Genomic DNA, 16,080 nt, shown 5'->3' on the forward strand with positions numbered 1-16,080 from the left:
CCTCGATTTATGCCATTCTGCATTTACAGCAGACGCCATTACTCACTGCTGAGAGTGAGAGGTAGAGGAGAATGGAGGTGGGAATACAGCGGATCCATTACTAGGAGAGCGCTGTATTCTTGGTCACTCCTATTAGCCAATATTTTATGCTTATAAGAGAGTAGATCTGTCCCCTGACACAGTGCGGCACAGTCAGATCTTACCATCTTCCTAACAACATAGCCACGCGAGGACTAACTTATTGAGGGACGAGTGGTTAATTTTTAATTATATTGTTCATTTTACCATATAATATATTGCAAAGCGATGACATGAAATGACATCAGAACATATTCGTTTGACCCGTAGGAACTGACCTATTGGAATACCGCGTATGGTGCTAGCCGGATGTGACGATTCTGCATGAAGGTAGGAGTTAGTAGCTGTCGGCTTCCTGAAAACATCCGTGTGCACCACTCCATCGCTTCCAGTGTCTATCCAGATGTCCAGGAACTCCAAACTCCTGCCAGATTTAAAGGTAAGTTTGACATTAATGTTATTGTCATTCAGTTACCTCATCAACGATTCCAAACCTTCCTCCGAACCTTCCCACACAAACATAACGTCATCAATATACCTCATCCAACTTTGGACCTGTCCCATTTCTATGATGTTATCCCCTAGGAAGATGTCCCTTTCCCAGGCCCCCAAAAAGAGATTGGCATATGAGGGGGCACAAGAAGCTCCCATAGCCGTACCTTGCGTTTGGAGGTAGAGGTTGTTGTCAAAGATAAAGACGTTATGCTTTAGTACGAATTCCAATAGTGTAAGGATAAGGTCCGCCAGATGGCTTTCCACATTACTGGATCGAAGGAACCATTCTGTAGCTGCCAAACCATCCTTATGTCGAATCGAGGTATAAAGGGATTCGATATCAGCGGTGACCAAAATTTGGTTCTCCTCCAATTGTAACTGATCTATCCGTTGTAAGGCTTGAGTTGTGTCCCTGATAAAAGAAGGGAGGGTTGAAACAATAGGTTTGAGGAAATAGTCCACTAAATCAGCAATGGTCTCACATAAACCCCCATTGCCAGCCACAATGGGTCGCCCTGGGGGGATCAATGGCATTTTTGTGTACCTTGGAAATCAAATAAAACGTTGCCAATTTTGGTTGGAAATTCCTGATGTGATCCAAAAAACTTTTTGTGACTAGGCCATCATTGAATGCCCCTTCCAGAATGGTGATCAATTCCTGTTGAAAGGAAGGGATAGGATTAAATTTTAATTATTTCCTGTAGCATGTATCATCTTTCAACAATTTCAGGGCTTGCCTCTCATACATCTCAATGGGCCACACCACCAAATTACCGCCCTTGTCGGCGGGCTTGTATACAACGTCTTCCCATTTCCTGAGTTCATCCATAGCCACCCGCTCCTCCTTAGACAGATTGTCCCTATATCTCTGGGAACGAGCCAATGTCTGAATCTCATTACTGACCAGTCTGGTAAATACCTCTACTGCTGGACACAAACCCAACGGTGGGAATTTTTTAGATTTAACAAATAGGCCTGATGGAATCGTACTGACCTCTTGTTGTTCGGCTTCCAATGATTCCAATATCTCCACCACATTCCTATCTTCCACCGAAAAATCACTATCACTAGGCTTGAAATGTAACCTTTTCAATATAATTTTTCGGGCAAACAAATTTAAATCCTTTACTGCAACAAAGGGGTCTAGGAGAGAAGAGGGGGAGAAAGTAAAGGCCCCTTCACATTAAGCGACGCTGCAGCGATACCGACAACGATCCGGATCGCTGCAGCGTCGCTGTTTGGTCACTGGAGAGCTGTCACACAGACCGCTCTCCAGCGACCAACGATGCCGGTAACCAGGGTAAACATCGGGTAACTAAGCGCAGGGCCGCGCTTAGTAACCCGATGTTTACCCTGGTTACCATCCTAAAAGTAAAAAAAAACAAACAGTACATACTTACCTACAGCCGTCTGTCCTCCAGCGCTGTGCTCTGCTCTCCTCCTGTACTGTCTGTGAGCACAGCGGCCGGAAAGCAGAGCGGTGACATCACCGCTCTGCTTTTCGGCTGACCGGCGCTCGCAGCCAGTACAGGAGGAGAGCAGAGCACAGCGCCGGGGACAGACAATGGTAGGTAAGTATGTACTGTTTGGTTTTTTTTACTTTTAGGATGGTAACCAGGGTAAACATCGGGTTACTAAGCGCGGCCTTGCGCTTAGTTACCCGATGTTTACCCTGGTTACCAGTGAAGACATCTCTGGATCGGTGTCACACACGCCGATCCAGCGATGTCAGCAGGAGTCCAGCGACAAAATAAAGTTCTGGACTTTATTCAGCGACCAACGATCTCCCAGCAGGGGCCTGATCGTTGGTCGCTGTCACACATAACGATTTCATTAACGATATCGTTGCTACGTCACAAAAAGCAACGATATCGTTAACAATATCGTTATGTGTGAATGTACCTTAAGACCCTTATCTAACAAACTTATTTGTGAATCTGTCAATACATGTTTAGACAGATTAGTTACCTTCATGGTGTCTCTAGATTTTCTCTGTCCCTTAGGTTTGTGAAAAATGTCCGCATATTTGCGTCTACCTCCACTCCGCAAATGAAAGTCACGGCCTGCATTGGTATCGTTCGTGGATCTGCCACTTTCACTCCCTGATATACTGGAGGTGTCAGACCTATCAGTTCCTGCTTGTTGTGAAGTTGATTCCTTTTTCCTCTGTTGCCATCTGTAAATCTTGCATGTATCATAATCCTTGCTGTCCCGTATGAATTTCTTTAAAGGGAACCTGTCACCCCGTTTTTTGAGATTGAGCTATAAATACTGTTAAATAGGGCCTGCGCTGTGCGTTACTATAGTGTATGTAGTGTACCCTGATTCCCCACCTACGCTGCGCAATACATTACCAAAGTCGCCGTTTTCGCCTGTCAATCAGGCTGGTCAGGTCGGGTGGGCGTGTTCACAGCGCTGTTTCTTCCTCAGCTTTACGTTGGTGGCGTAGTGGTGTCCGCACGTTGGGGTGACTAATCCACTGTGGGCACGTGAACAAGGAGCGCGCGATCTGCGCTATCACCCCCTGTCATCGGAGGGGGCGGCCATCTTCCTGGGGCCGCGCGTGCGCAGATGGAGTGCTCTGCTGCACGGGGCTTCAGGAAAATGGCCGCGGGATGCCGCGCGTGCGCACAAGAGATCGCGGCGGCCATTTTCCCAAAGCCGAGTTTGCATCTCGCATAGCGCAGGCCCTATTTAACAGTATTTATATCTCAATCTCAAAAAACGGGGTGACAGGTTCCCTTTAATTTGCCACCACTGACATCTTCCTCCCACTTATCCACTTCCTTTCCTAGTTCTTCCAACCAAGATTCCAATGCTTCTTTAGTTATCCCCGTCTGTAATGCTTTATATATAGAATCTAGATCCTTATCCATATCCATTAAACAGACTGTATTGTGTTCGATAATAATTTTAATGAAATCCAGCGAACAGTTGGAGGCAGTATCCATCCATTTGGTAGTTAAATCATCGCTGTTCAAATCAAAAGTGGGGTATAGATGTATCCTAAGTCCTCTTGGGATAATTTTCTTGTTCACATAATTCTCCAAAGAGGCCTTATTCCACCACATTTTCGTTTTTTTTATGCAAGATATTCTTATATTTATACATGAGTTCCCTACATCCCGCATTGGCATCTTGCGAAACGTGAACGGTATTTTGCTTGAAAATATTATCCGCCTTAGATCGCCAATTAATTTCTTTGGCTTTGAAGTCCATACTTTTACAATATGTGGCCCGGCGTTCTGCCAATATCAAAGATGTATTGGTGCATAGTCATTATAACCCAAAGCGTCCATCTAGTCACAGGTCACTAACTCCAGGCTTCTTTCCGTGTGGGCTATGCAAAGCTTGCTTAAATTTGGATAAGTCTAAGAGGTTTTCAAATGCTGACGGTACACGAACATATGATATCCGGAAACATCTCACCTGTTCCTCAAAGGAAATTGTCTATCATGCGACATGCCCTTGCGGGAAAATATATGTCGGCCTTACCACCAGAGAGTTTAAATTGAGGGTAAGAGAACACGTGTTGGATATCGAAAAAGCGGCCACGGTCATGGATGACAGTTTATTGAAAACGCTACCACGCCATTTCAAGAAATATCATAACTGTAAATCACGTGGCCTGAGGGTTAAGCCCATTGATCAATTAAATATGGGGCCTAGAGGTGGTGATGTTAGTAGGGCCTTAGCACAATTGGAATGTCGCTGGATTTTTCGTTTGGGCACTTTGAGTCCTGCAGGATTGAATGAAAACATGGGCTTCTCCGCTTTTCTGTAATTGGCATCTTTTTAGGGGTATGAGGGGTCTGTTTTCATTGTTATTGATATTTCCATTATATGTATTTTACCTTCTAACTGTTGTTTTGTGTTTGTTTTAGTATATGAGAGGTTCACGTAGCTTGTCCATCACAGTGACGCTTTATTCCCTATCCCACGGAGAATGGGAGGATCCTTTATTATTACATGGGAGAAGACTTTGGGAGAAATATCTAAGAAGAATTGAAGACGGAGGAATAGAGCACAAGAATTAGGAATAATGTAGATTTATTGAGGGATAGTAACTATTCGGCTATTTATTGTCTACATTAAGGGGTATATACAGTGGGTTTGTATGAATTGGTGTGTGTTGTATAGTCATTTATAATTTATAATATATAATATGTTGTTTTAGGGATTATGTATTTATATACATTTTATATAGATTTTAGTGATAGGGTGGAGTTTATATTCATTGATGTAGTTATGTATAGTATGTATAGTATTTGCACATCACTTTATATTATAACTGTGCAAGATGTATTTATTAATTGAGTTTGTATTGTAATTATTATATTGGGGATATATATTAACATGTATATGGAGTATTAATATTATTTTGGGGCATTTTTCATTATTTAATAGCCTTGATTGGGCTTTATTGCTTTATTTTTGGGAGCACCCCTTATTTTCATTAGTCAGATATGAAATCATGTAGTATGTCTAATAGATTTCACTGCTTGTTCTATAGCAATCTTTGGTCTCTTTTCTGCATCCTATTGTCACCTTATTTATTAAATATATTATTCACATCACTGTAGCTATCTGGGCTCTCTTATTTTATATTGTTTGGCCACTTACTTTTAATGGCTACCAATGAGTTAATGGTACACTATGTATTGTATCACTTTTATAGTCCGTTTAAATATTTATCTCACAATAAGCACTTGTTCACTTTATGGGTCACGTCCTCTATAGTTCCTCTTCTTGTGATCTGGCTACTTATCCTTCATTCTTTCCCCCTGGTCTTTGTTCCTTGCTCCTAGCTCCATTTGGCTAGTGCGCACACGCTGTGGTCCGGCCCTCTGCTGCTTTCTGTGACGCTCATACACTGACACGCATAGCTTCGGCTTGCGTGTCATTGAGCGGCGGCAGGAAGCACGTCATTGTGAGGGAGGAGTCACACGCGATGCGCCGCTGCTGCCGATGGACGCCATCAGCACCTCTCCTTTATAAGCACTAGCGCCCCTCACCCTGGTACGCCCTCGGAAGAAGCAGGAGGCGAAACGCGCGTCGGGGTGAGGGGACGCCATCCAGGCAAGGTAGGCACGGTCTCTGCCAGACTTTTATAGTATCCATGCTGGGTCTATTAGGACGGGTATATTTTGGGCTATACACTCCGGTTTGTGTTGCTGCTGCCTATATTGAAAGCCACTGGGCTATATAGTGTTATACCAGGGCAGCATCGTTATTATTGTTTACTTATTTACTTTATTATATTGCTACTTGTCGGTGTTTGTTCTGCCATTACCCTTCCTGTTACCAGCATGAACATCTACATAAATAGTGTCTGGTGACAATTTAGTGAATATTACATGCACAGCCTTGTTTGTTTGGTGTCCCCTACGGTCTATTTTGCTTTTTTATTATGTTATTTTTAAATTTATTTAATAAACACTGATTTTAACCTTTACGGGATCTCTTCTTATTCCCATATGACAGTATATGGGATTATGTTGTAATACCATTAAAGGGCCAATTACACAGGCTGATTTTGGCCCGTTAATGGCTAAGTAACAAGGATGCTCAAGAACTGATGGGAGCAGAACGATCATTAATACGATCGTTCTGTCCTCATACAGCAGCATGCTGTTAGCAGCACATCCCCTGGTTACAAAAGTGGATGTGCTGCCGATAACCATGATTTTTATTTTGGCATGAACGATCCAAACACCCGATGAACGAGTCTTTTTGCTGAAACCTTGGATCATGTGACAATGGGTTGCGTGGGATAATTTATTGACTATTTCCATGGTAAGTGGCAGGAAAGCAAAGTAAAAACAAAAAAAAGACAAAAACAGACCAGGAAATCCTAAAGGCATAGTAGAAAATAGTTAGAAATTAACAGATAATTTACATGTGAGAAAACATTCGTCCTGTGTTCTGGAGAGTGGGAACCTGTACATTGGACAATGATTTACTGATGTCCGGCAGCGATACAAACAAGAAACAACAATAACCTGCTGCTGACGTCAGGGAGTGACATGGACGGATCACAAGAGGGGCAAACACGGCATTCATAACGAACTTATTGTTATTGAAGTCCTCATTAAACTTTATTCTGATGCCATGAATATATTGTACAAAATTGCAATGATGCAGAATTAACTGACAAAAGCGCAGAAAAAAAAAAAAGCGTTGTACACACAGGAATGTCTCCATCATGCACATGTGGCTTTATGTGTCTGGATTACGGGGGCTCAGTAGTATCAAAGTGTAAAGGTACCTTCACACTCAGCGACGCTGCAGCGATACCGACAACGATGTCGATCGCTGCAGCGTCGCTGTTTGGTCGCTGGAGAGCTGTCACACAGAAAGCTCTCCAGCGACCAACGATGCCGAAGTCCCCGGGTAACCAGGGTAAACATCGGGTTACTAAGCGCAGGGCCGCGCTTAGTAACCCAATGTTTACCCTGGTGATTAGCGTAAAAGTAAAAAAAACAAATACATACTTACCTACCGCTGTCTGTCCCCGGCGCTCTGCTTCTCTGCACTCCTCCTGTACTGGCTGTGAGCGTCGGTCAGCCGGAAAGCAGAGCGGTGACGTCACCGCTCTGCTTTCCGGCCGCTGTGCTCACAGTCAGTACAGGAGGAGTGCAGAGAAGCACAGCGCCGAGGACACACACCGGAATGTAAGTATGTAGTGTTTGTTTTTTTTACTTTTACACTGGTAACCAGGGTAAATATCGGGTTACTAAGCGCGGCCCTGCGCTTAGTAACCCGATGTTTACCCTGGTTACCAGTGAAGACATCGCTGGATCGGTGTCACACACGCCGATCCAGCGATGTCTGCAGGGAGTCCAGCGACGAAATAAAGTTCTGGACTTTCCTCAGCGACCAACGATCTCCCAGCAGGGGCCTGATCGTTGGTCGCTGTCACACAGAACGACTTCCTTAACGATATCGTTGCTACGTCACAAAAAGCAACGATATCGTTAACGAAATCGTTATGTGTGAAGGTACCTTAAAGGTACCGTCACACTAAGCGACGCTGCAGTGATACCGACAACGATCCGGATCGCTGCAGCGTCGCTGTTTGGTCGCTGGAGAGCTGTGAGCACAGCGGCCGGAAAGCAGAGCGGTGACGTCACCGCTCTGCTTTCCGGCTGACCGACGCTCACAGCCAGAGCAGAGAAGCCCAGCGCCGGGGACAGACAGCGGTAGGTAAGTATGTAGTGGTTGTTTTTTTTACTTTAACGATGGTAACCAGGGTAAACATCGGGTTACTAAGCGTGGCCCTGCGCTTAGTAACCTGATGTTTATCCTGATTACCAGCAAAGACATCGCTGAATCGGCGTCACACACGCCGATTCAGCGATGTCTGCGGGAGAGCCAGCGACGAAACAAAGTTCTGGCCTTTCTGCCCCGACCAGCAATATCACAGCAGGGGCCTGATCGCTGCTGCCTGTCACACTGGACGATATCGCTAGCCAGGACGCTGCAACGTCACGGATCGCTAGCGATATCGTCCAGTGTGACGGTACCTTAACTTCTCACAGGATGAATACACTGCAGATTTCACATGCTTGCCCATAGCAGCCAATCACAGAGCAGCTCTCATTTCCCCAGAGCTGTTTACAAAACGGAAGCTGTGCTCTGATTGGTTGCTATGGACAGTTTTACTTTTAGCCAGTGCAGATAAAGGCCCAGTTGTATCTATTAGGCTTGAGGCGACCATTATAATAATGATGGACAGAAATATTCATGCTTTTAATGGGAAAAACCCATTGATGGCTCTGTGTGGATGGTACTTCTGAGCTGGCTTGGCTCAGAGAGCAGGATAGCGGTTCCTCCTGTGATAGCTGAAGACGCACAGTGCCCATGACCAACCTGTGCAGTGATGACCGTGCAATTACATCTGCACAGTAAGAATAGCACGTATCTACTGAGCACGTGCAACCTTTCATGAAAACGACAGGATACATCCAGGGGTAACCAGGTTGCAAAAGCCTTGGACATGCTGTTTTTCAGGGGCAGTTTTGGATACTTTTTTTTTTTTGCATTTGGCAAGTTTTTAAGCCACTGAGCTGTGATTGATATTAATAATAACACTTTGATGACCACTATCGCCCCAAACAAATAATGGAATTTTTGCAGACTTAGCCCTATAGTGCTCCATACGACCAAAAGGGCACCCCCTTAGAGGGATTGTCAAGTCATCTACCCACAAAATAGGTGATAACTTATTGATCTGTGAGGCTTTGACTACAGAGACTCTCACGGGTCACTTTTATCACCGTGGAGCAGCAATGCTTGTACTTGACCTTTGGTTCATTCATTCATTCATTCATTCATTCATTCATTCCCTATGAGGTTGTGGAGTGATGCACTTGGCTTTTTCCGGCAGCCCCATAGAGAACGAATTCCCGACCGCTACTCAATTCTATCTGCAGTGCTATTTTATACAGGGATAAGGCTACTTTCACACTAGTTCGTCGGTACGGGCCGTCGCAAACCGTCGCAGAGGAGGCGGCGGAGTTTTGGCCGCGCATGCGCGGTAAAACATGGCGGACCCGATGCACAAAAAAACGTTACATTGAACTTTTTTTGTGAGTCGCGGCCGCCAAAAACACGACACATCCGTCGCACGACGGATGCAACGTGTGGCCATACGTCGCAATGCGTCGCTAATGCAAGTCTATGGAGAAAAAACGCATCCTGCGGGCAACTTTGCAGGATGCGTTTTTTCTCTAAAACGATGCATTGCGACGTCCGTCACACGACACTAGTGTGAAAGTAGCTTAAAGGAAAACTTCCCCTATCAGCTGATTCGGGTCAGACACCCGCTGATCAGTAAGTTATCATCTATCCTGCAAACAGGTGATCGCTTTTCACCAGACAACCCCTTTAACGCCAGTTTGTCAATCTGCCCCATGTGCGATGCGAAATGCTTCTGAGATTATAAAAACAACATTCAGTACATTGTAAGATCTGGTCAATGGGGTAATATATTGTAGGGCATGCAAAGGGGATATGGATCCAAGCAGCAGGTGTAATAACATTGCAGGACTTCCTTCACATACTGTATATAATAAAAAAAAAAAAAAAAATCTTCCTACCTGTCCTCATTCAATCCCTGGAATCGGTTGCAGATTTGGCATTCCTCTATGGAGGGGCAGAACCAACACCTGTATGTTGCATTGTGTTGTGCTGACTGATTGTGGGCTGGCTCTTCCCTCTCGGCAGAGGTGTTTTTAATTATTCCAGGTAATGTCAGGTTCCTTCTGCTTCAAAGAGAGAAGTGGATAAGAACATTACAGGTCAGACACTCACACCCTACAGTAAAGCTATGTTCACATGTTGCATTTTTGCAGAGGGTTTTTTTTTTATGCAAATTTTAAGCTGTGTTTTACAGCACCAGCAAAGTCTGAGATTTCAGAACTCTCACAGTTTTGTTTTGTTTTTTCCCCGATTTGGAAAACTGCTGTGTTTTTGCAAACTGCAGCATGTAATGTCTTCCAGCGTTTTTGCAGTGTTTTTTTTTCACCCATAGGAAACAACGGGTAAGTGCAAAAACAAAGTTATCAGTTTTTGCTGCATTTTTGGTGCAAAAACCTAAGGACGTTGAATCATGCTTTTTTTGTGCTACTAAACTATATCAACATGCACAAGAGACGATAAAAACGCAGCAATAAAAACATAGAAAAGCCTGCTTTTTGCAAGCAGCTTCTTTACTGCCAAGTGAGCGGGTTTTGCCTGCGGACAAAAACACAGCAAACATGCAACGTGTGAACATAGCCTTCCTCATTGGGACAGATTTCTATTCATGCTAGTTGGGCAGAATGCTTTTTATGAAACCTCTGTACCAATAAGTTATACAATATAATAATGTAGAAGGAGCGTGTGCCGTCCAGCGTCAGGTCGGTAGAGGCTCATTTTTGTGTATTTTTTTTCCACCTAGTTCAGGCTTGCAGTCAAAATATTAAAAGCAAAGAGATTTCAGGCACAGTCTCAACCGTGCCAAGGTCAGTTCGGTGGGCGCTGCTTGGGACATCTATGTTGTGAGCAAGTTATAGATTTGGTTTAGGGCAGTGGTCCCAAGCCTTTCTGACCCTGATAACCACATCCAGCTCTTGCCCCCTTCACAGTAGTGGGAACCAAAGTCCCTATAACGGGTATAATGATAACCAAAGCTTTTGCTCAGAAATCACCTCTAAGCAGTATACCCAGATCCAGGGGTTCCCACAATACCCCCATTCAGTATTCTCCCAACCCTCTGTCGCATCCAGCTTCAAGCACCTCCTCTGACAGGTACCAAGTAGTGATGAGCGAGTATACTCGTTACTCAGGTGGTCTCCGAGTATTTGTGAGTGCTCAGAGATTTAGTTTTTGTTGCCGCAGCTGCATGATTTGTGACTGCTGGACAGCCTGAATACATGTGGGGGTTGACTGTTTGTTAAGGAATTCCCACATGTATTCAGGCTGTCTAGCAGCCGCAAATCGTGCAGCTGCGTCAACAAAACCTAAATCTCCGAGCTCTCACAAATACTCGGAGACCACCCGATCATGCTTGGGGAAACCCGAGTAAGGGCTCCTACTCACTTGCATGAAACTCGGATGAGTATCACACGGCAATACACGGCACTCAGATCGGAGCGTGCGGCTGCATAGGAATACATGCAGCCGCACGCTCCGCTCCTCTGTGCCGGGTGCAGTGCCGGGTATTGCCGTGCGAGACTCATCCGGGTTTCACGCAAGTATGAGCCCTAAGCAGTATACTCGCTCATCACTAGTACCATCCTGTCTCCAATGTACCATACTTAAATCATCTCTAGGCCAGTTTATGTGCACCCAAATCTGCTCTTCTGTGCAGGGTTACTCACAAAATAATAATATATTTTTTTTATATATATAGTGCCAACATATTCCGCAGCGCTTTACAGACATTAGCAGACAAAATTCACCATATTGAGATTTGTTCTTCATACCGGTTTGCTAGGCCTGGAGCTTATGCACCAAGCTGGCAGACAGCCGCGAGCCATAATTAATGGGACTGCGAACCACATGTGGCTCCTGAGCTACAGGTTGGGGACCCCTGACTTGGGGCATATTCCATTTATTGTGTTGTTGTGTTGTACAGATCAATAATCCCATAGCATGCAAAAGGTCCATACCATGTCCCCTGTGTGTCATGCAAACCATATCATGGTGCTATCAGCCCCTAGAATCATTGCTTCTAATAATGTGAAGCCCAAGGAAATACAGGTTTGTAGAGCCTACGGCTATGTTCACATTACTGTTTTGAAACAAGTCAGTGGTTATATCTGGACTCCCATCTGAAAAACGGGATACAACCTGTCACCCCCGTTTTTTAAGTACGAGATAAAAAATACTGTTAAATAGGGCCTGAGCTGTGCGTTACAAGTGTTTTTTTGTGTACCCCGATTCCCCACCTATGCTGCCGAAATACCTTACCAAAGTCGCCGTTTTCGCCTGTCAATCAGGCTGGTCAGGTCATATGGGCGTGGCGACATCGCTGTTTCTTCCCCCAGATCTTGCATACCTTTCCGTTGGTGGCGTAGTGGTTTGCGCATGCCCATCTTCTGAATCCACTGGGGCAGAAGAAAAAACGCACGATCGGCGCTATTTCCCTGGTGATCTGTGGGGGCGGCCATCTTTCTGAGGCCGCACATGCGCATATGGAGTCCTCTGCTGCCCAGGGCTTCAGGAAAATGGCTGCGGGATGCCGCACGTGCGCAGATGGAGATCGCGGCGGCCATTTTCCTGAAGCTGAGATGTGAACTCGGCATCAGGAAAATGGCCGCCGCGATCTCCATCTGCACACGCGCGGCATCCCGCGGCCATTTTCCTGAAGCCCCGGGCAGCAGAGGACTCCATATGCGCACGCGCGGCCTCAGGAAGATGGCCACTCCCACAGATCACCAGGGAAATAGCGCCGATCGCACATTTTTTCTTCTCCTGCGCAGTGGATTCAGAAGATTGGCATGCGCAAACCACTACGCCACCAACGGAAATATATGCAAGATCTGGGGGAAGAAACAGCGATGTCGCCACGCCCATATGACCTGACCAGCCTGATTGACAGGCGAAAACGGCGACTTTGGTAAGTTATTTCGGCAACATAGGTGGGGAATTAGGGTACACAAAATACACTATAGTAAGGCACAGCTCAGGCCCTATTTAACAGTATTTTTATCTTGTACTGAAAAAACGGGGTGACAGGTTCCCTTTAATGAAGCAGATGAAATCACTTTGTGCTCGGTTTGACCTAATTTTCAGCAGTATACATCTTTTTCACACAGGCACGAAACGTGGTCGTCTGCGTTCCTCGCGCAGGTATAGTCTCTGTGCCAGCTATGTTTTACCCCCCACTAAAATAATTGCCACTCTAATATGGGCACTACACTCTACCTGCCATCAAGCCCCTTGGCCATACTAGTATGTACATAAGCATTTTATTTTCTTTCACAGCAGGGTGAGCAAATGGCTGTTTCGGAGCGGTCTGCCCCCACTAGGTTCACACACTGACGTCCGGATTATTTCTAGAACCAGATTGAGGAGCTGCTGACGTAATTGAAAGGGAGTTAATACCTTAAGGTTCTGGCCACATGCGTGCCTGACAGCTCACAAGACAGTTGTTACTTCCATGACTTTCATTTATCATGGGGATAGCCGTCCTGGGGTCAGATGTCCGCCACTCAGACTAGTACATTAGGCAATATTGTACTGCGGTCTCCATTACTTTGGCACACGGTGTAGATTTTCCATCCAGATTTGAGTGCAGAAAATCCACAGTGTAATACAATACCAGTTAAAGTAAATGACGAGATCTTAAAAATGAAAGTTAAGTTAGTTTTCCACTTGAAAAAAAAGACGCTGGTTTGGTGTTCAAAAGCGTAGTGTTAAAAAAAAAACAAAAAAAAAAAAAAACACAACCCTCAAATCTACAGCCCATCTCAACATGTTTCATTCACATTGGTAGAAATCTTACATCTCATCTTGAAGAAATTTTCCACATGTGTAAAGTCCAGCGGTGCAGATTTTGAAATCTACAGCATGCAAGTCTTTATTATATTTGAACCCTTGCAATATAGAGGGTCAAATTCATAGAATGAGAGAATTGACAAGATCTGCTGGATTTCGGTGCTGATTTTACATCTGTCTTTACCATTAAAGCTTGGTCCACGTCTTGCAGATTTTATGTGCAAATCTGATCAATTTAGGGAGGTTACTTAGCGATTTTATCTGCAAAAAAAGTTGTGCAGAAAAAAAAAAAAAATTGTTGCATGCCAATGTGGCATAGTGCAAGTGAAAAGGGTCGCATTGCAACACCCATGGTGATGTGATTGCAACAAGCAAGTCGCAAAAAAGTCTAAATCAATTTTAACAAGGGTATCTACATTTTATTAGTTTGCTTGATTCATTTACCTGTTTTAGTGCATAATAAAGTGATGTTTCTATTCTTGGGGGTCAGTGATCACTTCTAATGATAGCAATAACCATTTAATACGTGTGCCTGTTTAAAGGGCCTAAGGCAACGTGCACACGTTGCAGAAAGTGTTTCGGATGTTTACGGACTGATTTTGGTAGATCTGCAGGTAAACCGCACTGTGGAATTACGGCGATTTTTGCAGATTTTGTGCGGATTCCTATTATGGAGCAGGTGTAAACCACTGTGGAATCCGCACAAAGAATTGACATGCTGCGGAATAAACGCTACGTTTCCGCGCATTTTTTTTCTGCAGCATGTGCACTGCAACGTGTGCACATACCCTCAGAAGTGAGAAGTGTTGAAGCAGTTACATGTTGCTGCAGGGACTCAAACACATTTTTCGAGCACGGCGAAGACACTTAGCACATGAGCATGTTCGCTCATAACTAGATTTCAGTAACGCAAACTTATGATGCAAAAGTAGCACTGGATCATGCCGAATAACCTCTTTAAAACCACAAGACACATTTAAGAAAAGTTGTCATGTTTATTATGCCTGTCCTCTGACAGATGACGACTGGGGCAAAGCAGAATCAGCCAGATCAGCTTTGTTCTGCCATGAAATAATCTACCATTGATTGTGTCTGGCTGAATTGTAAATGGAAAAGGGTTAGCATAAGTAGGCACCTTTATGGTGGGGATACTATGGAACAGGAGCCGAGGTTGTACAGAGGAATAATGCTTATGTATGCATGAACCCTTGGACCTTTTTCCACCATGACATTCACACTGCATCCGTGACAGCAATGGATTACACTTCAGTACATGTCACAATCACCATCATAATCTCACTGGTAATTAGGTACTTGGGGTTTATAATTCTTTTTCCTATGTATGTAATGAGTTGTACATGCAGGAGAAATGGCAACCAACCTGAATGATCATTGCTGCAGTGTAAAGCATGGCTCAAGGGACAGAGACCTTTAATCAGACATGAAGATAGATTGCTGCTAGCTACATTATTTAGAAGTAAACAATATCAAGTAGGGACTGTTGTGGATGGATATATATAAAATTATACATAACATACACGAGATCGCAGGGACATCTGCGATTCCCAGAAAGCGAGTCATATCTCAGTACATAACTAGGCACATTTCCTGGATTTTAGTTTCCTCCCAGTAAAAAGGAGAAATTTAAAAGATCACAAACTGATATTCATTGTAAACCCAGTAACCTAAAGACAAAACACAGATTGTAACCAAGACAAAGAATGCAGAACAATTAATACAAAGCAACTAATCGCTTCTCCCCAGAAGAGGCCAATCTACACATCCCACCCTCAGGAGGACATCCCACCCTCAGGAGGACATCCCACCCTCAGGAGGACATCCCACCCTCAGGAGGACATCCCTTACAGCTTCCACTCACGCCATCTGCCCACTTACCCCATACACTATTGGGCAAACCATAGTTCTTTTATTCTACAATAATAGTTTTGCTTCACTTTTTTCCTGGCCGTTTCAGCGTCTGGTATACACCGTCTATGATTGTGGGTTACCGTGGACCTTTCCTTAAAATGCAATATTAAAAAAAAAAAAAAAAAAATACCAGTACTTAAAGGCCAGACGAGCGTTTTAAAAAGCATCGGATTTTCAGCAGTGTGTCTGTATTTTACGTTTTTTTTCCCCCCATTAGTGCTTATACATCTAATTTAAAATGTACAATAAAAAGTTTTAGGTTAATAGCAGCAACATAGGGAAAATTAGATACAATACAGAGGGTTTTGTATGGGATCAGATTATTTTTGGCGTTCCTATGGATTTGAGTGGGCAAATCTAATCCGCTATACAGAATAGAGCATGCTGCAATTTTTTAATCTTCACATGGACACTCAATTCTTGTGGGAAAAAAAACTAAATTATCTGCATAGCCCCTATCAAATACATTGGTTGTATGCCTTTTAACACTACAGACCACACATCTTCATAATACATGACAAGCTGAAGCTTATAAAAAGGTGCTGTCCAGGGCTGGGGTTCAACTCTGCAATCACTACAAAGACTTCTGAA

The 16,080-nt window shown here is 44.2% G+C and overlaps 1 long non-coding RNA gene across 2 annotated transcripts; it reads right to left on the reverse strand.

The window, feature by feature from the left end:
• Nucleotides 1–352: 352 nt before the first annotated feature.
• Nucleotides 353–9,819, reverse strand: LOC138667295 (uncharacterized). Of its 2 annotated transcripts, XR_011318694.1 has the most exons (4): nt 9,675–9,819; nt 1,118–1,231; nt 738–985; nt 353–502 (listed from the first exon to the last, which is right to left on the reverse strand). It is a non-coding gene; the product is annotated as an uncharacterized lncRNA (long non-coding RNA). The 2 variants fall into 2 exon arrangements; XR_011318693.1 differs by lacking the exon at nt 9,675–9,819 and having other exon boundaries at nt 1,118–1,717.
• Nucleotides 9,820–16,080: the final 6,261 nt, after the last annotated feature.

The sequence above is a fragment of the Ranitomeya imitator genome, chromosome 2 (genome assembly GCF_032444005.1).
Source record: "Ranitomeya imitator isolate aRanImi1 chromosome 2, aRanImi1.pri, whole genome shotgun sequence".
NCBI classification, from domain to species: Eukaryota; Metazoa; Chordata; class Amphibia; order Anura; family Dendrobatidae; genus Ranitomeya; species Ranitomeya imitator.